General features: G+C 34.9%; 1 long non-coding RNA gene across 4 annotated transcripts; it reads right to left on the bottom strand.

Annotated features, from left to right (window-relative positions):
• Nucleotides 1-6,208: 6,208 nt before the first annotated feature.
• Nucleotides 6,209-9,314, bottom strand: LOC133717618 (uncharacterized). Of its 4 annotated transcripts, XR_009849813.1 has the most exons (5): nt 8,394-9,314; nt 7,789-8,024; nt 7,345-7,528; nt 7,092-7,194; nt 6,209-6,310 (listed from the first exon to the last, which is right to left on the bottom strand). It is a non-coding gene; the product is annotated as an uncharacterized LOC133717618 (long non-coding RNA). The 4 variants fall into 4 exon arrangements; XR_009849812.1 differs by having other exon boundaries at nt 7,092-7,528; nt 7,789-8,051; XR_009849811.1 differs by having other exon boundaries at nt 7,092-7,528.
• Nucleotides 9,315-9,884: the final 570 nt, after the last annotated feature.

The following is a 9,884-nucleotide window of genomic DNA, read 5'->3' as shown; positions in this document are numbered from 1 at the left end:
AGAAAAATTAGAAAAAGAGAGAAAAAAATAAAAAAGGATATTGGGGGTAGAATAGTCATTTTAGACATGTTTTGGACCTGTTGTGTGAGAATTAGAAAGAATAAGGACCATCCAGTTTAATTTGAAATGCGAGGGACTAAACTGTTTTTCAGGGAAAAGTTTGAGGAGTAACAAGTATTTAATCCAATATATAATATTCTAACCCCCACCTCCCCCACTCTCTAACCCACGTGATTGTCACTTTGTCACAGGTTAAAAATAAAATATTAATATTCATTTAATTAGGAATTTAGGATAAGAGAAGAAAGTCAAAACAGAAATTAATAAATATTCATATATCATTAGGATTTTGACAGCTTTTATTCTATATATTGGGGTTGGCGGTTTGCAAATTCTGTAAACTAATTTTTTTCTCTCTCACACCAGGCAAAGCAAAAAGGTCCGATACCTTTATTTATTTTTTGTTATATTATATTTTTTTCCATTCTTTCATTTTGCTTTGTTAGATTGATTTTAAATTTTTTTTTTTGGCTTATTTTTTCATGATTGATTTTGCTGAATACTCATCGTTTATATGTAATTTTTTTCTTCTTTTGATTTGTAAGTCATCCACACAAAAGACACTTGATACATGGTTTACTAAAAGAAAAACGCCCGAAAACTCTGAATTTAGTACTACCTTACTACAATCTGATGTTAAGACTCAAGATTTTTAAATTATTTTTATACTATTGTTTTTTTTTTTTTTGACTTTCAACTTACGTTATGTCTGGACCCCCCCCCCCCCTAAGATCAAATCCTGGTTCCACCGCAGGCACAATATGTTTCGAGGAGCACTACTACTCGTCAGGTCATGGTAGTAGTAGTAGTGCTAGTGTCTTGTCTGCGGTTTGTGGTCATCCTTTTTGTCGAAAGTGCTGGACAAGGTACATTAGCACATAAATCTGTGACAGTGGTCCTGCATGTTTGATGCTTAGATGTCCTGAAACCATCTTGCACTGCAGCAGTTGGTCGCGATTTGGTAAATTTGCTGGCAAGCCAACGAGATTATGAGAAGTACAGGCGCTTCCAATTAATTTCTTATATCGAACATCATTGGAAGTTTGGAACGGTAACATCAAATGGTGTCCTGCTCCAGGATGTCAGTATGTTGTTCGGTTGATGGTACTATTGGTGGGTGGCGCTGGTAAATTATGAGTGATGAAGTGGTAAATAAAAATTTGGATGGAATTAATTTACCTTATAGTAACAATATTTCCTATATTTAGAATGATTAAAAAAACCTTGATTAGAAGGAATCTTCGGTACAAACATATTGTGTATGGTAACTACTCTTAGTCGAGAGTCGTTCCTACAGAATTGAGGCAAGTTACTTATTTAATTTTTTACATCTTTTTTTTTATTAAAAAAAAAACTCTTTATTCACAGAACCCTATTTTAATTAGCTGGCATAGAAGCCTTCTCGTATAAGGAAAAGGATTAAGGATCCCATTCCTATAAGGTAAAGGTCGGTTACTTGGTCACTACTCTTTAATTAACCCTAATCCCTTAATGAAAAGGAAATCCAGACAACCTCATTTCCTTATAGATAAGGCAAAAATGGAAACCACAAAGCTCACTCACTTCACTCACAAAATAACCATCACAATGGAGAAGGGAAGGTTAATCTGTCTCAATGACCACTGGGTGTCCATTGCTATAGACAATCTTGATTCTTTTGGGGATGTTGGGTACCTAGACTTCGAGTTTCTCGATCAAGTCTTGCCGCACTGCTCCAAAGACCAGTTGATTCACATCGAGAAGAGCACAAAAGATGTCGACCTGACTCCGATCACCAATAAGCTGTGGAAGTGGTTCTTTGAGAGAGAGTTCAGTGGCAAAGCCACTGATGAGGTGATCCAGAAGATGAAGATAAGAAAACGAGTTTCAAGTGGTCGGAGTTGTACCAGGCCAAGTCGAAGAGGATGAGAAAGAAGTTGGTGAAAGGTTGAAGAAGCTGTACGAGAAAGAAGCAAATTGAGAAAACAGCATTTGAATTGTCTGGAAGTGAGAAACAATGAAGCTATGAAGATGAAGAGAACTGCTGCCAAGTGTTCTGGTCTTATCAGAAAGTCAAGAACGACGTCTATTCAAGCTATGAACGTCTTTTGAAACATGATCAATCTTGGTGGTGGCTTTCAATCTTCCCTTTAGCTAGTCAAGGATCTATAGATTAACATTTGTTGTTGATTTCAAAGAAAAAAAAAAAGGAAGGAAAAAGAGATCTACGTTTGTTCTTGTTCATCTCTTTCTTCATGTAAATAAACTTATGATTGATGAAATAGAATTTGATGATTATTTGGTGCACTACAAGAGAAAATGTCATCGGCGACAACCCAAAGTTGTTGTAAAAAGTCTAAATTTCTCGCTGAATTAAAAATGCGACAACTTTGGGTTGTCGCAACCAGTTGTCGCCTTATGTGTTTTACTGATTGTCAAAAACGACAAAATTACACGGTTGTCACTTTTTCAATAAGTGACGCAATTGGTTCCTCGCATATCACAAATTGTGAGACACACAAGTGTGTTACCAAAAACTATATGCGAAACTTTATATTTGTTACTATTTTTAATACACGAGGCTTCGTTTACGTTGCATATTCCATCTGCGGGGCCTGGATGTTTGTCACATTTGAAACATGCGACACAATTCGTACCTTGCATATGACATATTGTGAGGTACATAAGTGTGTTACAGAATGCTATATGAGAGACTTTATGTTTGTTACAATTTCTAATATACGAGGCTTCGTTTACGTTGCATATTCTGTCTGCGAGGCTTGTATGTTTGATCCAAAAAATAACTGCGAGATTTCAGTTTTGTTGCATATATTAATATGTGACACATATGCATTTGTCGTACAAAATTATATGTGCGGAACCAATTGCGTCGTATATTTAAAAAGCGATAATCGTGTAATTTCGTCGTTTTCGACAATCAGTAAAACACATTAAGCGACAACCTGTTGCGACAATCTAAAGAAGTTGCATTTTCAATTAAGCGAGAAAGGATTGTTTGTTGCAAGTGATTATAGACGAGACTAGATTGTTTGTCTCATTTAACATTAAGCGGAATGTGACAAATGACTACATATTTCTGGCACAAATTTAATTATATATTTTAAAATTCCAAAATAATTTCAATATTTGAAGAAAAAAAAAATTACTTCATTAATAATATTTGTCTCCAAATAATAATATTCGAAGACTTATTAAATCATAAACCAAATAAAGTCTACAAATATTCTACCAAAAAATATAATAATAGCTAATAAAAAAGAAAAAGATATAGTTTACCAAGACTAGCTAAACCTAAACTAATTACTACTCAAAACTACTTTGCGAATCAAAATTCATCATCTTCATGAAATTCCTCATGTTCTGAATTGTTTGCATTGTTTTGGACACCATCTTTATCTATTGGCTGTCCTTAGAGCATGTTAAATGAAAGGCATATTTGAGCCATGATTCGTACTCTTTTTGCTTCTTTCGGCCAGCTGAATTCTTGTTGTATTTTTTCTGTATAAATAATGTGAGATCAAATAGATGTATTCTTAGATTTTAAATAATGTGAAGAAAAAATGTTTCATCTTTCACTCATGCTTTTTCAAGAATACCAGCCAAAGCATTATGATTAAGTTTTACAGCTAGTTACATGGCAAACGCATCCAAAAGAAGAGAAATTAAAACCTTTTAAACTGGCCATCTCCAAAGGCCCTAGAGACTTCAAGGCAACCCTGTAGTCGTACATTTGAACGTACACTACCACCAGCCTGATGACAACAACATTTGAAAAGGATAAAGCAGACCACAAAGTTTAAGCAGATACATACAGAAATACTAAATAGAAGGTTACAAATGAAATACATTAGCAAGATATAATCTCTGTACTTGAGAAATATCACACCATATGGTTAACGCTAAGGGATCCTATTACCGAGTATACTTGATAATAAATAGTAGCCAATCCTCCAATATCATTGCATAACTCCTAAAGCATTACAAAAGGCATAGAACTGAAGAGATGCTAAGAGAGATAATGAAATGTCTACTCATATTATAAAGTACAAATAAGTCAATCTTCATGACATACTAAACAACCATACTCATATATAATGATGCATCTCTGAAAGAATAGGACCAAAAGAATCAAGACTTGTTCATAGCATGTAAACCACACATACCTTTCCAATTGAAGAGAAAAAGCTTGTTGTGAACTTCTTTGGCACTCGAATTCATTCACTAGTCAAACACAGATAATCAAATAGATTTTCAATTACCAAGGAAACTATATGAACACTACCATGCATTGGCAGAATTAAAGCTCTATGGCAGCCCTCCAAATAATACTTAATATTAGCAGCAATGATTGTCTGCTAGGTGCCAAGTGCTAAGAAAGTTTAGTGGGTCCAAAAGAAACAATACCAAAAGATCTAGTGTAATTTAGAGACCTCTAAAAATTCAATCAGTGCCCAAATTAATAAGATGCAATCCAAGACAAAACAAACACACCAATCATCCATTTGAATAATGCAAACCAAGTGTGTGTGTAATTGATACCGCCAGAACAACAAAGACCCAAAGAAAAGGAAACACCATGAAATACGCATTCGAAAACTGAGAAACATAATGCAACACCCCAAAACTTAAGATTGAAAAAATAATACTAGAGCCCCAAATCCAAAGTGACAATCATGACAATAAGAAGAACATATAGAACCATAAATTTTAGATTAGAACAATTTACATATACGTACATTAGCTTCCACTCTTAACTTTCACTAAGGTGACATGATGAGTCTTCTTTCACCCTTTTCATACTCGGCTGATATAATCTCCTCGCATGGCTATAAGTACGTTCTCCCTCTTTGATCATCTTCTTTTTTTTTCTTTTTTTTTTCTTCCTGCTTTCGGCTTATTTATCTAGTGGCACAGGGAACGACGGGAGGACTCGACGATTTCAACTTTTTTCTTCATCTGGACAGTCCACAAAGGATCAATATAATTTGTCGATATGTTGTCAATTATCCCTCCTTCATCTTCACCAGCCCCCATTTCTTATTCTCTCATTTTCCCCTCTCTTCCCCTAAACCTAACCCACTAAAGACTCTTAATAACCCTAATATTAAATGAATCTTGGCCATCCATCTAAAACAATTAATTTCAGCCAATTAAATGGGTGTCAGCCTAAACAAAAAGGAAAATAATAATGTACCAAGAAAAAATAATAACAATTAATAAAAACCTAAGAGTTTCACTATGCAATTATAAAAATAGTGTATGAGTTTCCATACTTCCTCATTGATCATATCTCAATATCTTATAACGAAAATTCATAGATGATCAAGCACTATAAATTGTAGAACAAACCTAAAATTTTTTTTACAATGCAAAAACAATAATAATGATACATCAAATTCAATATATATATATATATGTGTGTGTGTGTGTGTGTTTGTGTACCACTAAGAGATCTCTTTTCTGATCATTTTAAGGGATCTCTTGTGGTTCGTTAATTGATTAATATAGTTTGATACCTTAATGATCATCATTTTGGTTGAAAATTTGTAGAAATCACTACTAGAATTTACCCAATTGGTGTCAAACCACTTTTGTCACCTATTTTGAAAATTTCGTCACCCAAAAGTATGAGTGACAAAATAAGTTCGTCACCTATAGTGCGTGACCAATTCGTTTGGGTGACGAAATGATAAATTCGTCACCAAAATACGTTTAGGTGACGAAATGCATTTGTCACCTAATCCATAATATTCCGTCACCCATTCTATTTCAGAATTGGACTGATTTCAAAAATTGGAGCCAAATTTTTTATAACCGCCAAATTTCACTCAATGGGTGACGAATTTCATTTCGTCACTATTTTTAGTTCCACTGATTATTTGAAAATTTATTTCATATTCATCAATTTATAGCTCATTGCATGTCCTGGCATAAATTTCAATTCAACTGTCATATATTGCATTTCAAAGTTAATACAAACTAAGTATTCATATATAAAAAACAAATATCTGTAAGTACTGGACAGTACTTTACATCCAAAATTTGAAACTCCTAGTACACATTCCAATCCTTTCTAATCCTCTCTTGCTCATTTCATCAATATTATCATCCTCATCGCAACTAGGAAGGTGCCTTTGAGTCTCGACCTTGCCTTTGAGTCTCGACCTTGTAACAATACAATGTAGCTCAAAAAGTTTGCCAACTGTTGTATAAGAAGTTGATGCAAAGCCAAAGAAGATTATACATGTACCTATAATATCCCAAAGAAGAGGGTATGTCAAGTAACATGAAACACAAAACACTCCCATATCAATCTCAAAAGATGAAACTTGAAGCTTCCAACAATTTAATTCCTTTACTGCATGTGATACAAATTACAAGGAAATATATCACAATTGACCTTAAATGGAGGAAAATACTTCATAAGTGATAAAAATAAATATGTTCAAAATCATTTTGATAATTTGCAGGAAGAGAGAAATTATCAACTGATAATGAGTTTGTATTGAAATGTCATTTAGTGTATATAATAGATATATACTCTATGTCTATGGAACTAGTGCCATGGCAATTAATAAGTATATGCACATATTGTTTTTAACCAATGATATAGAAAATGATAGGAAAAGGAGCGAAAGAGAAACACTGAGCAAAGTACTTGTAACATAAGCACACTCAGACCTGTTTTATTCCCCACTTTTTTTCTTTTGAGGAGATAAAGGAGTCTTTAGCCAAGTGGAAAATGAAAAGCAGTACTATATATAATACAAAGATGTAAACTTGTTATGCATAGAGTAAAATACACACTAACCTTCAAAAAAGAAAATAAAGCACACAATGAACTTGATAAACAGATATGCTACTTTGTTATATTGAAAATGCAGCAAGAGCGGTACCACTTTGAGGTTCCATGCATAAAGATAACTAAGATTATTGGCCCATGATTGAAAAAACATTACAGGCATTTGCTTCAAGAAAGATAGAATTCTGTTTATACCAGGACAGAGCACTCAAAGAGACACTTGACATACCCTAACCTCCTCAGAACTGTAACCATGGAGATGCTCGCCATTCTACACCCAAGCATGACATAACTTGACGTTTTTTTTTTAATTCTTGAGCATGGATTACAATCTGACTTATACATGACACATGCAGAATCATAAGACTAATTGAACCATTATCATTGGCAAACTTATTAAAACTCACACCAAAACTGAACCTCATAACAGAATAAATTCAAAAACTTTAACAAAAACCCAGTGGGAGTTTTGGCCTCAATACCTGAACCATGACTGGCATATCAGTCTCCACAGCCCTATTCGTAAGTTCTCCATAGAAACTCATCTCTCACCTATACAGAAAGCTACAATAAAACTCAGAATTAGACCCAAAAATTCTGAAACTTACTCAGAGAAAGTAAAAGCCTTCTGTTTTTATTCTTGCAAGGAGAAGATCTCCACCTACCCTACAAATCCCAGATAGCCAAAAAACGAAATCAGAAAACCATGCCAACAAAACATTAAAAAAAGACACAAATTGCCAGATACCGAAAGCCAAAAATTTCAACGACAAAACCCAATAACCTGGGAAATATTGATTTCCTAAAAGCACAATCAATGAGACTGCATGTTTCAAAAAGCAGAGTTCAATGATCATAAGGCCCAAACACGACAAACACATTAGTTCTATATCAAAATCATGTAAAGAACAATACAGAGTTTATACCTGAATAAGTAAAGGAGGCTGAGATGATTCAAAACTCCATAATTGAACTCAATGCAAGCTACAGTAGCATGAAGCAGTTACAAAATGATAACCCACAAATTAATTCAACCCTATGATCAGATATCACAGAAGATGATAAAGAGTCAGCCCTCTGTTCGATGAAAATCCCAGTTCAAATTTCAACAGCACCAAATACAGATCAGTCTCCTTTTCATCTATCTCCATGGGTACCATTTCTGCAAGGCAGAGGAAAAGAGAGACATCTGTGAAGTCAAGAATTAGGTGGTGGCTCAGTAGACCAACATGTGGAAGGGGAAAAATAAAAGTTACCCTTTTTTTAAACATGCATGTTGTGTGCATTTCAAAATTGAGAATGTGACGCTATTTGACATAACAATGAATCAAAAATCAAATTAAAGATATAACTTTGGAACTAACTGCCAGCTATTCCTATGTACCCTTAACAATATGTTTCCAGTTCCATGGTTTCTCTTAGGGAAAGTCAAGGACAGATATGAAGCTGAGTAGTAATAGTATGAAGCATCTCAACTCAAAGCAGGCAAATACTATTACCCAAGCAAAGTTTAGAATTTCAGGAGATCAACCTTAACAGAAATAATGGCATGATCAAGAAGTGGAAGCAAGATTAGGATGAGTGAAAAGTGATGAAACTCGGATCTCCTCCTTCACCAACTCCAACTGTTCGCTATTCTGAATGAGAACTTTTTTCATGGCATGAGTTCCATCGTCCGCAAGAGAATAGTAAAAACAAGTTGAACCCATCAAACCAGTAAATGAAGCAACAATCATCTCAAATGTCTAATGTAATACAATATCCTGATTGAAAATCCAATACCACACAAGAACAACAAAGCCAAACTCGACAAGTTATACAGCCCAAACCATGGATCTAAAAACAAAAGTGAGAACCTTCAGCTGAATGGCTAAGGCCACCAGATTGATTCTATGGAGTTAACGTAAGACAATCTCATAGTTTCACAAATATTCACATATCAAGCATTCATAATCACCAAACAACAATGAATCACATTTTAAACTCAGTTTAGCAATTCCAATGTCAGCTCAGGCTCAAAACAAATGCTTCAGATCACAAATTCCCAAACCAAAACCAATCCGGCGCTATAAAGAATAAAGCTCTAACGAATTCAGATTCATACAATACAAATTAACCATTTCAGATTCAAACCGACACGAACCAGATCGCAGAATCGAAAAGCAAAGCAGAGAAATTGAGATGAGGAGAGAGGAAGCAGACCAGAAAGGTGAGAAGGGTGGGAGTAGTCGGAGCCGAAGAAAAGTTAGTGATGCGATGCAATCGATTTCCTTACCTCACTTCGTCGACTCAATCAAGCCTCAGGAGGAGTCCAATGAGAAACCACACACCAACGACCCGAATCGGAAATTGTTCGAGTGATGGGCGATTTGATTAGGAGGAAGGCGGCGATTTGATTAGGGCTCGGTTACGGGTGGTGGCGGTATCGAGAGAGAGAGACCTAGAAAGTGGATGGATGAGAAGTTGTTGACTAGAGAGAGAGCCAGACTTGGTGGATAACTTCATAACATTTACCAAAACGACACAGTTTTGCATTTGTTCCACTTTGACTGACGGAAACATCCGTCACTTATTTTATGTTGTTCGTCACCAAAATACACACAGTGTGGCTTCTTCAAAGAGCGAAAAATTTAGTGATGAATTCGAAATTTTGTCACCAAAACCCGTATGGGTGACATATTTTTGGTTTGTCGCTAATACTTTCGTGACTAATTGGGTAATTTCTTGTAGTGAATGATATACTCATAAGGACCTAAAAACTCAACGGTCGAGATGTTGATATGTAATCGAAAAGTGGGTCTAATAAACGATCCCTTAAAATGACCAAAAGAAGAGATTCCTCACTAGAAGGGTCCAGTGTATATATAAGATCCTTCCACTAAGGAATCCATATTTTGACCATTTTAACGGATTCTTTGTGAGATATAAGTCACAAATTGAGATTCTCATATAGGCAAAAATGTTTTGGCTTCACTCGACCCCTCATTATCTTCATATTTATGAAGGTGGCTTCTTTTTTTAT

Source organism: Rosa rugosa, chromosome 6, assembly GCF_958449725.1.
Source record: "Rosa rugosa chromosome 6, drRosRugo1.1, whole genome shotgun sequence".
In the NCBI taxonomy this organism is placed as follows: domain Eukaryota; kingdom Viridiplantae; phylum Streptophyta; class Magnoliopsida; order Rosales; family Rosaceae; genus Rosa; species Rosa rugosa.
This window is presented reverse-complemented; position numbering and strand designations above follow the sequence as displayed.